Source organism: Anguilla anguilla, chromosome 12 (assembly GCF_013347855.1).
Source record: "Anguilla anguilla isolate fAngAng1 chromosome 12, fAngAng1.pri, whole genome shotgun sequence".
In the NCBI taxonomy this organism is placed as follows: domain Eukaryota; kingdom Metazoa; phylum Chordata; class Actinopteri; order Anguilliformes; family Anguillidae; genus Anguilla; species Anguilla anguilla.
In genome coordinates, this window is record NC_049212.1 from 28,597,757 (window position 1) to 28,618,693 (window position 20,937).

Sequence of the window (20,937 nt, forward strand, 5' to 3'; positions counted from 1 at the left end):
TGCCAAGACAAACACCGCACCCTCTTTGCCTCACCCAGCTTCCTTATAGATCATTATCACTATTAACGTCTCCCCATACCCAGTCACAACTCCCAAAGTAAAGGAGGGACCATCTCTTTGAAACCGGTACAAGATGGCAGAGAGTTTCACCCAGTGCATCAATAACAATCACCCATAATTAAAATAATTTCAGCTGGTTCCTTGTGGTTTGGGGCTGGTCCATGAGGGTAGGGGGCTAGTCCATGAGACAGCAGTTAGATTTAGATCTGACTTGGCTAGAATTTGGTAAACAATGAGATAGAATTCAAACTGAGCTGGCCAATCACATTGCAGCAAGAAACAAACACGCTGACAGCTAAAGACTCCAGCTTGCCTCTGGGGATATAACAACCAAAACCTCAAATGACTTGCATTTGTCTGTGACTTAAAAAAGGTTCTGGGATTAGCAGAGTCCTTATTAGATTAACTAGCTAAAAGGCTGTTCTGACCAAGAGCATCAACTAAATACCTAGATTAAAAATGTAAACATAATGCATAATATCCTAAATGCATTATACATTTTAAAAGCAATAGACATAACATTTTTCCCATAGGATACTTCCCACCAGAGCAGAACTCATGCCAGCATGTCACCTTTGGCTCTGACCTCTTCTCCATTCTTTCCAATCTCATAAAGCTCTGATCACTGTGCTTCTGATCCAATCGCCAGGAACCCTGAAATGCAGTGACCCCCATTTTCACCCTCCTCCTACAGCTCTGTGTGCTCTCCACATCCTTCCAACAGTCATCTCACTGCACTCTCACACCCCCAGAAAATAATCCCCCCAGGGTCCTTTTTAACCTTCCATCTAAAAATCCTTAAGTGCTGTTTAAAAAACAATGATCCTTCCCCCTGGAGAGAAGACTGTCAAGCATTCTGCTGCTCACAGCTCTGTGGGGAAGGGCGCTCGCGGCTCTGGTGGGGAAGGGCACTCGCGGATCTGGTGGGGAAGGGCACTCGCGGATCTGGTGGGGAAGGGCACTCGCGGATCTGGTGGGGAAGGGCACTCGCGGATCTGGTGGGGAAGGGCACTCGCGGATCTGGTGGGGAAGGGCGCTCGTGGCTCTGTGGGGAAGGACGCTCACAGCTCTGGTGGAGAAGGGCACTCACAGCTCTGGTGGGGAAGGGCGCTCACAGCTCTGTGGGGAAGGGCACTCATATCCACAGCCATGGATGTCAGACTCAGAAAAGAAAAAAAAAATAATAACCTTTTAAAACATAGGTTTTCTTGGTGCTGGCAGGAAGTACTCAGGCCGTGAGGTTGTTATGATAGATTGCACTAAAAGACATCTACACGCGTAAAGTGTTACTCTGGAGAGCCTAGCTCAAACACCCTCCACACCAGCAGTGGCCTCAGATGGTTGAGTCATTCTGCTCACAGACAGGCGAACAGGCACAAATATCTCTGCTCAGCAAACTGAGGGCGAAGCTAGAAATTCAGCACCTTGACTCCCTATCTGCATTTCAAATCTCACTCAAAATGCCCTGAATTTCAGTGATGCTTTAATTACATGCAAATGGCACTCAGCAGAACACGTCCTCTCTGTCAGAAAGGAAGAGCCAACAATAACAGTGTGTTCCATCGCTTCGTCCCTCAAGCCAATTGGCACACGCAGGCTTAATTACAATAATGAGGCAACGACTGCAGAAGTATTTCAAAGAATGGCAAGGCGATTACTTTTTCCATCTGTTCCAAAAAGGGTGACTGATTTCTGCAGGGCCATTGTCACACACACACAACTCTTAATAGCAGAAACTTGCTGAAGGCATTGGTGGAATCTGAATGTCCTTCAGAAATACTGCCTGTATCACCCAGTCACCCAATGTACACACACACACACACACACACACACACGCAACTGCAAGTATTCTCACAAACACCCACACAGAAAATACAAGCGCACACACGGACACGTGCAAGCACACATACACAGACACACACTCACATGCATACAAATACAAGCACACGCACAGACACGTGCATGTACGCACACACACACAAGTTCTCAAACACACACAAACAATTACTCTCAAAAAAAGCACACAAACTCACATGCACACAAATACAAGCACATATACGCACACACGCAAACTCTCATGAACACACACACACATGTAAGTACTCTCACAAACACACAAATAGCACACACAAAGAAACACACACATGCACGCGCTTGCATACACAAATGCAATTACTCAAACACATACACAAATGAAAGTACTCTCACAGAAGCACACGCACTTGAAGCATGCACACAATAACACACACACAGTTGCTTCATTGCATTGCAGGAAACTGCTTCTGCGGCCTGACTAATATAGCAGCCATAGGTCTGCTTTGCAGTGAGCCAAACAGAACATCACAAACACACTAAAGATGTTTAAGTCCGGGCTGTATTAATATACAAACACGAGCATTACTGTAATGAACTGTGGCTACTTTACAGAACAGGTCTAATACCTTACCTTACCTTGCCAGGGAAAATAAAGCTTTGCTTTTTACCTAACGAGCTGCATTCTAAATGGCCATTTAGCTTCCAATGTAATGGATTTGAATTCTGCGCAGAAAGACGAGTTCTCATTATTTCTGCCTCTCAGCCCTCTCTGACCTTAATGTGCCATCATCAGGAACTCACTTTAAAGCCATTTTAAACATTCTGGAGCATACGGCACACGACTTCATTTTATATATATTTATTTCTTTTTTTTTTCAAGTCAATTGAAGTTTTATTCTCAGGGGTCAGTTGTCTTGACATAAAAGTTCAGAATTGTGTTTAATTACTGGCTGGCAAAACCTTTTTAAGTTTTCATATGCAGTACCCTGAGATGCTGATTTTCTTTTGTGTATGGACTGTGATGAAGTCAATGACTGGCAACCACCATTAACCAGTAATATGCTTGCTTCAACTATACTGACAATGACTACTAAAGGGGGAATTACAAACACAGAATGTACTGACTTTGGTCAGTAAACATTTAAAAATGTTTTCCACTTCAATCAGTGCCATCCCAAAAGCCAGAATCTAGATATCTAGAGGGGCGGAAATCTAGGTTGAGACATTTTGACAAGGTTAACCCCAATATAGCTCAGGTTTTACCCGGATATAGCCTGGCTACATCCTACAACTCACTTTTTAACCAAATGTAGCTGGGTTTTCACCGGAATGCTTTTTCACCAGAAAACTGTCCACTGGGACACAAGCATTTGCAAAGAAAATATGGGACTGCAAAGGGCCTGTCTACAGCCATTTCACATCTAAACCATTTATGATGATCCTGTAATAAGGCGCTTGATAGCGTAACATTTAATGCTTTTTTCCCCCCTTAAAAACACTGCATGTGCACTCCAATAATCAACTGTCATGCAGTCCAGTGCAATAATTTTTTCCCCAGTGCTGCTCAATATGACTGTGACAATGTACAACTGCGCTAAATAAGTGTGGTGTTTTTGATTTCATAATGTGGAATGGCTTCGCTTGATTTTCAGTTTGTGTCGCACCTTCTTGCTGCTGAAATGTGATGGTGAATCATGATATCGATTGAGACACAGACTGCCCAGTAATAACTAAGTGCAGATTGTAATGGCGCACATCAATGACATTCTATGACAATTGGCCAATTAGGGTAGATTACTGAAAAGCAATACAGCTGATGTGAAGGGGCAGGATCAATAGAGCACAGATCTTGGTAATCAGCTTGTCGAAACACGAGGACCTCACAAATCATAATTTTAAAAATGTGTCCCAGACGATCATTAAAATGCTACCGTGGTAAAAACTAGTGCTACTGCATGCAAATGGAAAATTTAAATTCAAATTTAAATTCACACAAATTATCAACGCCAAGTCAAATGCTTAAATTGCTCTCAGATTGTGCAGGGCAAATGTGGTTGTATGCAAGAGTGTATGCATGTGTGTATATACACTGCATGTGTGTACGTATGCATGAGTGCACATGTACAGAAGACACCTTTTTTATTCATACCATTGATAAAGATGAACAAAAAAAACAACATAAAAAAGTACACACATAGAGACACATTCTGAAATAATGGCAGTCTCACAGTGGAAACAGCAGATCAGATCAGATGAGTCATGAAGTCGCGGAGCCCAAGGAACTGCCCGTGGGAAGGCTTTGGACCTTTCTACCAGCACTGTGAAGCCGCTTGTGCCGAAATAGAAAGAATGTGGCACAAACAAGGGCAGTTTTCAGAGGAGAAACCAAGAGGCCAGCTACAACACTGACCAAGCTGCAGACCTCATTAGCTGAACTGGGAGAAACTGTCCAGAGATCAACAACCTCTTCAGCCCTTCCAGATTTCGCCCATTTGGGAGAGAGAGGGCAGACGGAAGCCACTTCTGAGAAAAAGGCCAACAAAGTCACACCTGGAGTTTGCCGGAAGTCACATGACCGGCCTCGAGATTTTATGGAAGAAAATTTTGCAGTCTGATGAAACATACGTTGAGCTCTTTGGCTCGAAAGCAAAACTCTGTACTTGGTTCAAATGAAAAATCATCACATTCATCAAATGTAATGAATTCATTGTGTTGGTGAAGGGGAACAACGCATTTGCAACAAGACAAAATGTGAAAAAGTTTCAAGGGTATGAATACTTTCTTAAAGCACTTCATATACAGTAAAATTGAAAAAGTAGTGGCACAGTCCAGGCAAATTGGTTGGTTTTCCTCTGTGCTAATCATATTTGTATTTCAAATAAAACAATGTGGCCCCCTATTTCAAATCAGCATGCGTACTGGGACAAAGTATATTTTGACAAATATGACTGAAATATGTTTGTCAAATATAATCGCTGTGTCTTTGCTGGGATTTCCGACATCACTTGAAAAGCATGTCCAATGGGGTTTACGTTTGATGACTGGCTGGGCCATGCCAAACACTCCCACCCCAAGAGCCGTTTCTGTAAAACGGTAATACATATAAGCATGCAAATACCATGAAATAAAAGCTGATTGACTGTACTTTTGTCTGATATTCATATTTCGATCTCAAATCCAAATGCCTTAAAATATAATGTATTTTAAAACCTTAAATATTCTAAATTGAGTAATAATGTGTTTAATATAGTTTTTTTTCCACAGCAAAACATTTTCAGTATACTACTGAAAAGGGCTTAGTAGCACCTCTACATGTTTACTCTCATTGAGAATGCCAGAGTCTATGAATATGCAAATTGGCAATGCTTGCTGCAGTAGTCCTGGAATATATAGTAGGCTGGGGCATCTGGATTCAAAATCAATTTCTTCATAAAACGTCTTCCATAGACTTCTGCATGAGGTTCTGGAAGCAGTCATCTGTAAAATTCACTACAAAACACGGATTTCCTCTATGCTGTCAGGTACACTCCCATGATTTTTAATTTAAAAACCCACCCATTTTTGTTTTAGAACAAGCTCATTTGGTAACAAGTGGGACAATGTTCCTACAGTACATCGGGTCCAAATCCAAAAACTGCACAGTCTGCCATGTTCAGCACCCCAACTGTCACAACAATATCAATGACTAGTCAGCTTTCTCTTAGCAAAAATATGCTAATTGCAGGACAGCAATATGGTAAACTGAAACTTTAGCAAAGTGGACCATGATAGGTTTGCCATATTTGCAACATAACAAATTTTCCAAGTAGTGCATATTTCCTACTCCGATTTCAGGGAATTATGGAGAAGCTCACCGTCTACAATGGAAGTGCGTACATGCAAATGCGTACATGTATGCATTCCAGCTAAGTGTACAATAGGAAATGAGGCATGCGGCTCTGCCTGCACTGTTACTAATGGCCTTCTGGCCACAGGGAGTGGTTTCCTCTGTCCCTGGCACCAGGTAACCAAGGCCTACACCAGAATTATGGGCCAGCCCCATTTCAGTTCAGCAGCCCCCGTTCCATAAGCATTCACCTGGAATGTCTTCACATTTTAAAGGAAATAACATAAAACGAAGGCTAAATCAGTAGCAAAATGTCAAAACGGCAATGATTGAGGTGATATTAACCCACAAAGGCGAGTAATACAGACTAAAACTCATGAGAATATATGGCTGTCAAACAATTGTTCAATATTTGAATGGTTTTGAAAAAAAGACATTTGAACAAGAAAATGAACATTCAAAGGAGAAAGAAAAACTGTAATCTTTGTAGTGGTTTTCCTTTCAACTTGTGTTGAGTTAAACCAAAAATAAATCTTACATTTTAGCACCTCCTCTGTTGAAAACAAGTTGCCGGATCATACAGACCCTTGTTATGCAGTTACTTGACAGACATGGCACTTCCATTTCATCCTTGATTCCTTGGTGCAAAAAGAACACAGCCTTTTCTCTGCTGGAAATATAGCAAATAGAAAGACTGCCACTTGCCTTTTTGCAAGTGGACTGGTGTTTCTGGAAATCACCTGCAGGCCTGACATTGGCATAAAATGCTTAACCAGTTAAGTTAGTTTGACCTTATTCTTTTACCCACGATAGTGCTTTGGGAGTTCTAGAATTTTGGCAGGATAATGTTAAAACTATGCTAATCCAAGGTTCCTCTCCAAAAGTTCCAAGAAAGTACTTTAACAGCACTTTATTGTAAATTATCCTTCAGTATCATAATTCTTTTGTCACATTTCTCAAATTGTGTGCCTTAATTTTATTTAAGCAAAGTCATTATAAAGAGGGGCTGGCATAAGAGGCATGCAAGAAGATTAAAATTACCCAATAATTTTATTGTAACTATTTTTAGGTACATACTGTAGGCCTATCTATTTTTAAGCACGCTTTTCGTTCTGACATAAAATTGCTCTGCAATTTAATCTTTTTTTTTTGCTGTGCATGCGTACTTGTGTACCACTTATGTCAACCCCTGATTATGTATGTTCACTGTATGTAGGCCTAGATCTGAACCCATTTCTAGTGTTCATATTTTTTTCCGACTTTACTCACTCCCCCCCCCCCGGCCTCATATTAATTTTCCATCTTGTGGACATAACACTGAATTAATTAATTCAATTAATAAAGCCTGAAAGTTTTTTGGCATTGAATTCAACATTTCAACTGCAATATACATTCAAACAGTGGTTTATTTTTAGGAATATTCAAATGTCATTTTTTGGCAATGTTGACAGCCATATAAGAATATTTCCAGAACCTTAAGACAATGATATATCATGCTGTAATTTCCTTAAATTGCACTTGTTTTCCATATAAGGCATGACATTACACAGACCGATATCACTAATACATCCTGCAAAACTTGAGCACGTGCAATGACAACAAAATAAAAATGAGGCAGAAATTACGCCCAAAATCTACCCATTGCAAGATCCTAAAATAAGCTGAACTCACTTATTGGTTCTGGTAAACCAGGTCTGAGACAGCATGAGCAAGCATAAAGTCTGATATCCTTCTCAAACTCGATACTGGTCAATGAAATATATAATTGCTGCCAATTGCATGGAGGTATTTTGATCCTGAAAAATGACAAGCAGCAATCAGAGGGCTTCACCCTTGAAACAATGACATTCAATTACAGTAAAACGAACAATGCAGGCCTGTTACTTGATTCAGGCGGATCTCCGATATCTGCCTCTGCGCAGTATTAGTCCAACTCAGTTTTAAATTTCTGGGCGGCTGCGGATGAGAATAAGGAACGATGGCTGCTTTGATTGATACTCATGGGAGGAACGAGCCTGGTCTGCAGATGGAAAAGCAATTTGCAAATGTGCAGCAGGTATCCGGTTCCCCGTCTTGGGGAGGGACAGAGAAAAGCGTCATTTATTTAGACGAGGGCACGAACCCGCGCTTTATAAATAAACTTCACTTAACGTCTCGGCGGCTCCCCCTGGAGAAGGTCATAACTCACAGGGCGTCGGCCGCAGGAAGCGGAGGACGTGCAGCTGGGGAGCGAGTCAGACGCTGCGAATGGTGCCTGCTTGCGATTAACAAACCGGGCACAGGTGTCACAGTACCCAATGGCGGCGCATTATCCTAACGCTGGTGCGCGTTTTCCTGCAGTGCCAAGCCGAGCTTCCCAGAGATCCAAATCACAACATCAGCCTCCCCTCCAGTCTATTAAAAAAAGCCAGTCTGAGGTGCCACTGGGCAGATGTGAGGAAATGCATGCTGGGAAGTGTAGTGAAAATTCAGTGAAGACCACTGAAGAGAGACTAAGCCAGGGGAAGTGAACCCAGATCCTGGAGAGCCACAGGGTCTGCTGGCTTCTATTTTTACTCTGCACTTAAATTGATCAATTAAAGCAGACGATTGCACAGTTAATGCAACTAACCTGGTTTATTTGGTGTAACTGGTTGTTGTATTTACAGGGAAAACAAAAACCTGCAGGACCAGGGTTGGCCACCCCTGGACTAAGTGATGCTCCAACTCAGACTACAACAGGGGTCTCAAACTCCAGTTCTGGTAGGCCAATTTAATTTTAATCAGTAGTCACTTTAGACCTTGGAAACAAGGTATGCAGACTCTTTAGCCAATCAATGACTTAAATAAAACATCAAAAACCAGCATATGTAGTGGCACTCCAGGATTTAAGTTTGAGATCCCTGGACAAAACCACCATTTCCCTGTTCAGACACCATCAGCATCAAGCCTCCTCACATTCTGTGCTCTCCCTATGCCAGGACAACCAACAACATGGGGGGGGTTCACCACAGAATTACCAATTGCCACCACTTAATCACAATTTCCAATGTCAAGGTCAAATTGTCAGGATAATGCTAATCTGTTCATTTATGTACAACCTGAGGAAACACAACATGCTGCACAAGCGGCTTTGGAAATCCTTAACTGTAACTTACTGTAAGTAGTGAGGTTAAGTGTACTTTGTTGCTTTAGACCACAAACCGCAAAATTCCCAATACCAGCAATCAAACTGAGCCAGCCCTCAGATACCACTGTACCCAATACACCCATCATCGCACATGCAAACATTCATCCATCCATTCATTCATCCATCTATACCCGCTTATCCTGGGCAGGGTCGTGGGGGGTGCTAGAGCCTATCCTAGCATGCATTGGGCGAGAGGAAGAAATACACCCTGAAGAGGCATGCACACACTGTCTGTGCCAAAGAAGAACATGTACTAATATAAACCTGATATCATATTTTTTGTTAAAACCTAGAAAGTATGTTATAAGTACCAAATTTACAGTAAATCTGTAGCCTTAGTCTTTTTTTAAACTACTTCAAGTGTGCAGATTTAACACCTTACTTGCAATGCCTTTACCTTTAATGTTTTTTAGTACTATACTGGGAGCTCCTGGTTCATCTGAACTTCAAATTTTAAATTGTGTAAGAGGCCATCCTGAAACCATCCAATTTCTCTTCATTATTCAAATACACATTTCACCTTGTTGCATTAACATCGTAAAACAGCATCACTTTCAACCCAAACACAACATTTGCACATTATATTTGCGCATTCCAAACAACCAATATACAAACAATACATTCAAAGTGAAACACACCCAAGAATAACTATACTAACTAGTTTTAAATGCATTGTCTTGATTGGCTGTGCACGACAACAAACAAAAATAAGATGCTTATAACACTGAATTGCAGCTCTTCGTGTACCCACTTCCATCCTCCTCAGAGAAATCGGGTTATTACACAAAATACCTTCCCGTAGGAAACCTGACAGACATTATTGTATACCCTGCCTATAACAACAAAAGCCTGTCATGCAGCCCTTGTTTTTAGACAAGTGTTGTAAAACTACCTCAAAGGCAGAATTATTTAAAATCTAAGCAGTTTCCATTTTCAGCAATGTTCCTATAAACAAATTCACTGTAACACAAAACACGAGGATAAGTTTGTACATACAATATTCAGGATACTGCTAGGTTCCAAAATACCATTACATATTGTACGAGGTTTTAAACTTTAAACAAATAGCCTGGGAGAGAGAGTGGTACTGTATTTATATTCCCTATTATATAATACTTCCCAGCATGTCATCGTTATCAACGGGTTTGAACTCAGGTCTCAATCTGACAGGCTGCTAAGGTTAAAAGGAGAAGCAGTTATTAAGCCTGCACTACATGATACCTGCCAGAGTAAAATTAAATCAAAAAATAAAATACCAGAACCTCTGCTTAATAGTAATTCTATATTCGTATTCGTTTTCACTTACAGGTAAAATCACAGCAAACAAATCAATAATCCTATGATGGGGTGTGGAAATAGCGAAGGCTCAAACGAGGCTGATTTACGAACCGTTGTTTTAACAGCGAGGTGATTGAAGCTTACCAGTTCAGAAGTCAGAAGCTATAAAGAGACGAAGAAGCAGTTCACTCAACATCCAATGCTTCGGTCAATTCAGTCTCTGCCAGCCCATAGGTCAAGTCGCGACTGATATTTAGCGTCTGTTTCACGACACTTTAAACCAGGTCTGCTGTTGCACAACTTTGTAAGAAAGTCTGGATGATGAGGTATTTTTGGGTGGACGCTGTCCTGTTCCTTAATTTTTGTGGATCTTCAGGTCAGGGAAGCGGTCACAGCCTGACAGAGGAAGCTAGAAGCGCTTCAAGAACAGTACGGTTTCAGGTAGCCTACTTTGCAATTAACTGATCGGTTAAGTTGGCGAATGCTAAAAGCTTCTCTGCTTTGTAAAATCTCCTGGGTTTGAAGTCGTCATGCAGTGAAATACCCAGCGGCTTTTAAAACAGATCTGTTTCTGAATTCACCATGTCCACCTTTCCAGTTTGTAAATAGCCTACGACCTTCGCGTTGCAACTGTCCATCTTGTTTGCCCGTTGTGTAAAGGGTGTGTGGGCGTTCTAACATTGAGGCCAACGTAACAAAAAACTCTAATTAGCTTGTACACCTGTGGCGATGCTACATCAGGTGTACAAGACTGCAAATCAACAGAAAGCATAATTTTGTTGTGTGGATTTTTAAAAAAATGTTTTTATACATATAATTATTCCGTAGCTAATCTACACGTAGGCCATATTGTCAGTTCAGTTAACACTTTGCAATAAAACGGTTAGCAATTTTGGTAATGCTTAATCCTGATGTTACTATATTAACTGGCTGTGGCCGTGAAGGGTGCGACAAATTAACAAATCGAAAAACAGAAAAACGAAAACACTTGGAACTCAGAAAGAACAACAAAATTAGAAACAAAATAACATTTCACCAAAGTACCAAATCTGAAACCACAATATAATTTCGCTAAACATAGTACAAGTCTGAAACCACGATATAATTCTCCAAATAACAACAACAGAGAAAACACAACATTTCACAAAACAAAATAACAAAGAATTGCTGTTAGTCTGCAAGGACTGGTCGATAGTTTGATAAACGTATTGTAACCAGCCTGTATTAAAAATAGTATCTTAAAAGAACTGGACAACTGGTACATCTTAGAAACGTCAGTTATGAGAGGAAATTTAATGAACAAAACTGAGTGTATCTTATTTGCTTTAGTTTAAATGAATACTATTCAGTATTTGCACTAAATAAAGGCGGCATGTGATTCTGATTGAAAATCACTCTGCTTAGCTATTTAAGAGAATGCATCAACATTGACATGCATCGTATATCGCCAAAAAGCATTAAAAAGATACTTTTTTGCCATATATGGCCCAGCCCTCGGTCACATGTATGTCAGTGTGTGGAGGGGGGTGGTGAGGGATGGGCTTCTAGCCAGCCCTGTTGTCCTGCGGTTTACACTTTGTTGAAGACATGTTTAAATTGTGCAGTCGGTGAATTAGTGGAAGTAGGTAAATGGAGTGCGTAAATAATACCCTGTTGACTGACTGCAAGAAAGGTGCAAATCTGAACTTTCAATCAGCCTACATGTGTGCAGGCCCATTACTCACAAACCACTGTTCTGATATAAACTGTAAAATATGTAATATGTAATGCGTAATGCTCCGCCTCCTTCCATTTTTTAACTGCCTGAAATGTCTGCCTGTGAATATTTAGTTTGATCGCGGGATGAAAATAAGTTGGACTGCATTAAAACAATAGTGCACTGAGGAGAATTGCAGGCCATGTGTGAAGTTTAATCTCGGAAAGGTTAATTTATGCAAAACAAAGTTCATTTATGCAAAATAAAGTGCATTAGGGCACTTTCATTTAATTTGTTATTCACTTCATTAATTAATCTTGTTAATCACTTTAGTTTAACAAATTAATTAGGATGTTAAATGCATTAAATAGTCAGGGGCACATGAGCAGCGCAAACGAAGAGATGAATATTGATTTGTGCTAAGCACAATGACTGTGTATCTGTGTTAAGAGTTAATAACACCATGCCTCTGATTCCATATACCCACAATGCACTTTGCCCTAAACTCTGCGTTACATGTTTTTGTTCGTTAATTAAAAATGCTTCATGATAAATGTTGACCGAGGACTGAAATGTTATGGCAACAGAGGCACTTGCTTAAATTTTTTTTTTTTTATGCAAACAAATCCCACTGCAGTTCAATGGAATCTGAGGCTAGTTGTGTTTTATTGATTATTTTGTCTGTGTTCAGGGACTGTATCTTTCATTCTAGTCCTGTACCAAGCCATCCAATTAGCGCTTTGGTACATACAGATCATATCTACCCACCTAGTCCCTATAGGCCCGCTGACCCATTAACACATTAACACTGTAGTGTGCACTGAAATGTGCATTCCTGTTTTGCAGGCTACCTGTCTACGTCAGTAGACAGACTGCAAATGACTAGAAATTGATACAATTTAGATAATTTTGTTATTGTGTTAATAAGTGGCAAAAAAATAAATAAAAATGACTAATTTAAAGGTTAAAAGGTGTTTGAATCCCTGTCTTGGTCAGACAGTGGAGGTTTTTGTGATTGTGATGCACTAAAAGGGGCTTGTTTTTGAAAAATGTATTTTTCTGTGATATGTGGGAATATGGTGCCGTAGGATAAGGGTCTTGTAGTTTTATTTCATCCGGCTGCTTTGTCGTTGGAAGAGCTCCAGTTTGTGAGGGGCCCCTGGGGGCTCGCAGTCTGAAAGCCCACGCTGGAGAGGTGCGGCTCTAGGGCCTCGCCCCTCCTTCCCTTCCTGTGAGGATCTGTGCTGTCTGGCCTCCTGCCCTGCTTTTGGCATCCAGATGGGAAGGCAGGGCAGCGTTCCCAAACCTCCTCCAGAGCCCTGCACTCCTGCGCCTTCTTTTGTCATTTTATTGCTTGTTCATCTTGTCTACAAATGCATTAGCTGAATAGCGAACCCCTCGGACCAATTGGGATAACCAGTGCAGCGCATGCCTGGCCCAGTGGAGCATCAGGACTAGTGAGCCGAGAGACCGGAGCATCCGTGGACAGATGGGAGGAGGGCGCTTCTCTTCCCCGTTTCATTGGGTTGTTCTCATGTTTCATTGGCTGCTCTGGAGTGACCTCATACTTCATCTCTGTTTTAGCTTTGTTTTCTGTGTGCAACGCACATAAAAATAGGCTGGAATTGATCCCTTTTGTGTTACCTTTAGCATTTAGGCTATCTTCTTCTAGCCGCAGTGAAGGTGTTTGCGTCTATATATTTGAGGTTGAAAGGGTGGGTCGTAACAATGCTTTATGGTGTTGGCCATGTCATGGTTTTTCTGAAGTGTATATCTACAGTAAATTCATTTTTCCCAGGATGCAGTCTGCTCTTTTCTGAGATGAGATTATATATAATGTGGCTGACCATACTGACTTTAACCTCTTGGAATTTTCTGGAAATGGTGGGCTCCTTCTTGGTATTTAAAAAAAATAATTTTGCAGGAATTTTTAACCTTTTAAAATACATTAAAAAAATTTTTTTTTTCAGAATTCTAAGTCATTGTTCTGGAACTCCATTGCTCAATTATCAGAGGTGATTGTTAGATCAGCATTAGTTAGTTCAGTTAAGAATTTTCATATATTTGTGATTTCACACCGTAAATAGTTAAGGAACACTTGTACAGAAACAAATGCTGTCATATGCAGGATGACAGCCTCTTTCCATGATTTAGGTTTTCTTCAGGCATAATTTTAGGGACCTTCTGTTTCTCCTCCAAGAACAGACATGAAAAACATGAATGCATATGTTTTTATAAATATGTTTATTTATTTCTTTTTAACGTAACACTGCAGAATGAAAGCCACCACACAGAGGCCACAGAGTAGTATCAAAAGGAATCAGCATTAGGACACCATTCTGCGTGTAATTAAATGCATTAATTAAGTATGCTTAGAAAATAAATAAAGGAGACAGATGATGTGTTATTTCAACACTGCATCTTAGCATACAAAGTTACCAATCTCATGATTAATGTACATAATGATTTTTTTCCAGACAAATCCCTGGGGCTCTGGACGGACCTTGTATATAAACCTCAAATTGTTGGTGTGGGAAAAAAATGGACAGATGCAAATTATCAGCAGGGTTTCCTTTGAACACACTGGCGCACAGGATTAATTGACCATGCACATCCAAAGATTATCATTACATCCTCAGATGCTCGCCAGCCAGTGAAGGGCACTGAGACCTTAGCACAGATCCCGCCGTTTATCGCGTTTCATCGATCAATCTGGAGGGTCTGATGAAGAGAAATCATAGAATCACTTGCAGTTATCTGCCCGGTGAAATCAATGGGCCCTGACAACACTTAGGGAGTGAGAGAGGCAAACGGCTGCATTAATACAAGCTCTGTGCTCCTGGCACAGCTCTGACTGCGTTATATTCTGATAGAAGTCCCTTTAGACCCAGAATCAGAGTTCTGGTTAAACCTCACGTGTCTGCTCCTCTATAAGCAGGTACGCATGTGAAAAATAAATGGAAACATAGGTCTGCTGGGAACCCCAGCCCTGGTCCTGGAGAGCCACAGGGTCTGCTAGGATCCCAAGCTCTCATTCTGAAGAGCCACAGGGTCTAGTAGGATCCCAAGCCCTGGTCCTGGTGAGCCACAGGGTCTGCAGGGGTCCCCAACCCTGGTTCTGGAGAGCTGCAGGGTCTGCTGGGATGCCCAGCCCTTTCCCTGGAGAGCCACAGGGCCTGCTGGGGTCCACAAACCTGGTCATGGAGAGCCACAGGGTCTGCTGTGGTCTGCAATTTTGGTCCTGGAGAGCCTCAGGGCTAGCTTGTTTACACCTTAAAGCCAGCAACCAATTCAGGCCCAAGAACTCAGTGAGGTGAGTTGCATGTGATAAACTGCTTCAATTGATCAATGAAGTGCTGAATAATAAAGAAGGAAAAACACAAACCTTGCAGCTCTCCAAGACCAGGGAGGCCCTCCCCCCTCCCTGGATTAAGTCCTGGATACAGCCAAAATTTGTCCTAAGCATGTCCCTCCTTTCTTCACAAACAGAGCCTGGCAACTTCAGCAGTCACTGAACTGACTCACCAAATTCAAACTTGACAGTCGCTAATCGAAGGAAGAAAAAGTGAAACTCTGCTGTCTGCCAGCTGTGTCCCAGGAGCATGTGACTTGGGCAGCTACCACAGTCAGAATGCAGGCACCCGATTGGACAGATCTTGTGTGATGGGGGATGGTGGGGGGGGGGGGGGGGGTTGAACCCCTTCCTCTCTGGCCCACAGTGTAACAACTGTCCTTGGTCTCCACTGCCACAGAAAGCACCAGAATGCTCAGAATTTCATTCCAGATTGTGGGAAACAACTAATGCTTAAGCTCAACATCCCACACTGGACGACCCCCCTAAAAAAAAATAATAATAAAATACATGCACAAGAGTCTACATTAAATTAAAATCTGTTGCCTCTACACAGAGAACTCAGGGGAAAATAATTGTGGGCTAATTAGGCACAAGAGAAAAACAAAACGTCAGAGGATTGATGAAATCTGACTGTGATCACACGTTGCTTACAGCAAAAAATGAGAGACTAAAAGGTGGCTCTCATTTAAAAATCATGTTATTTTATAAAACAGAGAGAGGTGTCATCTGCCAGTTGCTGCAATTAGTGGCTTATTTGCAACTGTAGTAGGATGTTCTTTCCCTCTTTACACAGTATCTGTGCAAAAATGATACAAAAAAGGTATACTACAATCTCTCTCTTTTTTTTTTTTTTAATAGCATCCAGACACACCTTATATTTAAATGGCTAATCAGATGACTGTTCATATTGAAATAAGCTTAGCTGGAGAGAGAGCACTTGTGGAATTGTCCTTCAATTTATTAGAGGCTTTCTGTACTGCATGAGTGGTGAAAGCAAATGAAAAGCAAGAATTATTACATTTATTAAATATTATGAAACTATATTCATGAACTTAGACTGAACCATGATTGGTTCAAGACTATTTCCATACATGCCTTAAACCCTGTTACTGGTTAGTGGCAGTACAATTAACCATAATACCGAGTGATTCACTGCGTGGCACAATATGCAGCACACAATAGCATGCTGAGATGTTTCTGCGATACTGAGTGAAATTCCTCTGAAGAGGAATTTGAAGTGCATTCACTCTAAATTGAGTGGAAGTGAGCTGGCATGAGACAATGTTGTACTGAGAGGATGGCAATGCCGACTGAGGCCCAAAATTGAACCCCAAATCCCCTCTGTAAGAACAGGAGGGCCCTATCCTATCTGAAAAAAGGCTGATGTGGGTGGAGGTTTTTGTTGTATCCTAGCACGAAGACACCTGATTCTACTTATCAAGGTCTTGATTGAAGACCATGATTAGTTCATTAGTCGAATCAAATGTCGTTGAGCCGGGCCAAAACAAAAACCTGCGCCCACAGCGGCACTTTTCGGATAAGACTGGACACCCCTGCTCCCTTACAAACCTGCCTTTCCTCATGAAGACTGGCCTGAGTGGAAACACATGCATTTCTTATGAAAATTTCCAGATACGCATCTGGCATTAGTACTCCTCAATCACAAGCGGAGTCACAGTAACATTCTGAAATGGAAAAGTTACGATTAGTTACTGGAGCAAATTCAGAAAAGCAAACGTTGCGTCTCTCGACTGTTTGCTTGGACTCTGACAAGGCTACTTCTGAACATTTACGATTCACTGGAAGCATTTATACAAAGCTTTTATTTAGAGAGGTGCCTGTATTCAAATCTGTAACTGTCAGTTAAATGGTTTTACTTTTTTGTATGTTATTTGGGTGATTTTATTTCGGCAAAGCCAAAGATTTTAAGTGGAAAATGGAAAATGTGATAGTTTTAAGACAGCAGTCATATTTAAGCAATTATCTGACCGAAAGAGCTGATAATACAAAAAAAGATAAATAAATAATAACAGTGTGACCTCTGCAGAAATGGTAGAGAAGTATGGCTTCAGTTTGACTGCATTTCATTAATATTAACAACCTTTGCACAGAAACAATGCTGATACAGAGTTCATCCATTTAGACCTAATCTTGAATTATTTTTGAAGCTTGTTACAGATCGTGATTACAATCAAGCTTTCAAACTGTCTGTGCTCACATTGCTCTAAATACACATGCACTCTCCAGGTTTGCATGAAACAAACGCTCCCTCAGACCAATGAATCCACATACAGAAAGCCAATAATAACTGAACTGTGCAGCAGAGAGTGCAGTTCATTGCTTGTAGTTGATTCATTTACTTAAATGGAACATTTAATTCAGTTTTGGTTGTATGCGTCTTGTTTTAAAATGTTATTTCAATAGAAAAAAAGTCCACAGCATCCATGTGAAAATAAAAATCTGTCTAGACTCTCCAGGGACCACAGTGAGACAGAAACAGGACCAGGTGTTCCAATTTGGCTTACGCTTTGTAGTCCCACAGTAACCTTCATATACACCTGAACTACGGTTGGCAGAATTAGAATTTGTCATAACCTGACGCTGACTGGGAGTGGTCCGATCTGGACCATGAATCAGGCCTATACAAATAATGTCAAGTACCAGACATCCTCGTCCAAAACTGGGCATCTGGCAACCCCAACCAGAACTACAACACATTAGTTCGACGTGACTCGGGCTCTTTCTGGCTGTGGGAGACCTCCAGGAGTGGTGGCATTAGTTCTAATCTTATCAGGATTAAGATAAGAACATTATGTCATGGAGCGATTACACCGTGCTATGAGTCTATGAACTGACTTGCTATTATGACGTTTGCCTGTATGTTTATTTATGAATGCGCTAATACAATAGGACTGAAGTCATCCCAGAGGAAAAGGGCACTGCTGAGTGACCGACTGATAACAGCAGGGACAGTGTAAGCACGGACAGCCAGCGCAAGTAGGCCGTTTAATTATCCTGTTGATCTCGTGTGAAACGATGCCTGTAGTCATAAATCGAGTGACTGGAACCAGGACCTCCATTTGTTCCTGTTGAACAGAGCCCTTAGGTGAGTCAGGGGGCATAGACTGTGGAAAGAGAGAGAGAGTACAGTTTCACCGGGGGGTTGCGTCACCTCAGGGTCTGGGGGTCTGTGCATGCATGTACGTGTGTGTGTGTGTGTGTGTGTGTGTGTGTGTAGGGGGGGGGGGGGTCTGTTAAGTTCCTACAGTCAAAGGTGTGGATCTGGCACGTTTTGCACAGTTGCGTTCGTCATGGGGGGCTGGAAGGCAGATGCGCCCCTGCCCTGACAGGCCTGCATGTGTATTTGCGGCAACAAGAGCTTTTCACAGCATAGTCAGTAGCCTGAGCACGGTGTCCACTGACTACCTCAAAATGGAGGAACAAAGTCCCAAAGACCCCTTCTGCTAATAAACTGGGAGAGGTCTGCAGGTCCACACCTTCTATATAAAAATGGAAGTACATGGAGGCCACTAATGTCAGGTTCCATAATGGGTCAGACACACCCACAGAGTCCCTCACCATGCTGGGGGTAGGGGGCACAGAAGCCCCCCTTGTATGTGAATGGAGCATAGGACGTCTTTTCAAACAGCCCTTCTGAACTTGACATACACATGTATTTGTACCATCTTTCCTTCCCTCGCACTAATTCAAATGGGTTTCATTTCACCACACGTAGTATTGGCGAAGCTATTCCCTCTCCTTCTCCCCCCCCTTTCTTCATGTCTCTCCATCCGCATCTCTCCCCGTCCCCCTCTTCATCTCTGTCTCTCTGTGATGTGGTAAAGAGTAAAGAGGAAGAATCTGATGGTGGTGGAAACTGTGGGAACAGTCCTTGGCCCTTTAAGAAGCTCCTAGATTATGTAAATTTTGCTCTTTTTTTCCCCTCTACTTGTTTGCTGCACAGGAAATATGGTTTATAAGCCTCATCTTTATTTAACAGGACAGTTGTCAAGAACCTTTAACAGCATGAAAATTGCATTCAATACAAAGGCGGTAATTGTGAAGCATGAGTCAGTAGCGATGAACTCGGGTCAAACAAATGAGAATAAGGGAAACTAATGATGGATGCAGAGTCCTGTGAATGGTACCATGGTAATTTAGCATTAGTTACATGGGGAGGTGTCATCACATTACAAATAACAGCATGCAACACACAAGGGAAATGAAAACAAATTGGTGAAATAAATTGGGGGGGGGGGATGGTATCTGATTGGTATGGCATTGTAGGTCCTGTGGATGGAACATTCAACTGTGATGGTTTCCAGCAGTAATTCATTTACTCATTTCCTTCATCACCAAAGTAAAGGCACTATATAAGACACTATAAATCCATTCATTTTGTACTGAAAAGGAGAAGTATGATTAATTAATGTGGAAAGCTAAGAGAGATAGTGAGAGGAGAGAGATGCACATACACACATGCAAACCACACCACACCAACCACACCATACACACACACACACACAAAAGAATATAAACACAAGTAAGTACACACACTCCCGACCACCACTTCTGAGTAATAGTATAGCTATACCTGAAAGGGTGACTCAAGTGGGGACATCTCTCTTCCGAATGCTTTATACTGACACACAATGAATTGGAGGCTACCCTGTAATTTAATGTGGTCAGTTTTGGCAATGAACAAGGCAATGTGCTTGGGAATCAACAGCCAAATGACTCAGGGGAGGTCAATGCATGAAACATTCTTTATTTTCTTTGAACCAAAAAGGCTTTTGAAGCAATTTATTGTTTGCAGTGCAAAGGAAAGACACACTGATAGGGACACGCCATAAATAAAAGATGGCTAAGGAGTTACATTGACTGCAAAATTCCATTTTTATAAACCATGGTCAGGACAAGCCAAATAAAACAAACTAGAAGCATTTCTAGATGGCCTCGTTCATCAAATGGTCCATAGCAAAGGCTTAGTAGCTGACACAGCATCTGAAAGATTGTTTAAAATGATTATCTGTAAACCCATGCCACAGATAAGGTCTTACACATCATGATGTAAGAATTCAAGGATTTGAAGGAGTTGTATAAGGATAAAATTTGATTGAATGTAAATATTGTGACAAATATGAGAGATGACAGGCTAAAGTAAAAAGAAAAACAAAGGTGAAAAATAAAACGTTTGAGGAAAATTATACCCTATTAAAATGCATTCTGGATATAGTTAAATTTTATCATATAGTACTTTTATAAACGCAAGCCTTCATAAATGCTTTCTGTTCAAAATGGGCCTTTTCTGCATATTGAAATTAAGTTGACTAAATAAATAATTCAAGAGAAATATATTTTATTACAGTTCAGATGGAAAACCGATTCATTGCCTAGATACTTAAAGTACCTTACAGCTCCAATCTTTAAGAGCCAACTCTTAGGAGCAGTCAGCCTAATATCTGATTGGACATGTTTGTCTTTACCCCTGAAGCACTGGTCTGAGATATAGACATGCTCAATAAGTGCACTATTTCAAACTATTTCTCCTGGCAGGCTCTGAATTTCCTAGGGGCTATTTTCAAGGAGGCTACGCTTAAACATACATCCAGCTATTTTATGCATATATAATTTAATTAAACTGTAAATACAATAAAATAAAAATGCTCGTCCAGCAAACGGCTTTGAAAGCATCCAGTGCTGCATATTCCCGCAGAGAAAAGTGTAACTTCAGTTAA

General features: G+C 41.2%; 1 protein-coding gene across 2 annotated transcripts in view; it reads right to left on the minus strand.

The window, feature by feature from the left end:
• The window catches only part of lsamp (limbic system associated membrane protein), an 869,619-nt gene that overhangs the window by 733,594 nt on the left and 115,088 nt on the right, over window positions 1-20,937 (minus strand). Inside the window, exon 1 of one of the 2 annotated variants that reach the window (XM_035385113.1) lies at window positions 10,293-10,779. The exons of the other annotated variant lie outside the window; for it this stretch is intronic. The gene's annotated coding sequence lies outside the window, so the exon portion shown is untranslated. Of the gene's footprint in view, window positions 1-10,292; window positions 10,780-20,937 lie in introns of those variants that run through there. 2 annotated transcript variants of the gene reach the window in all.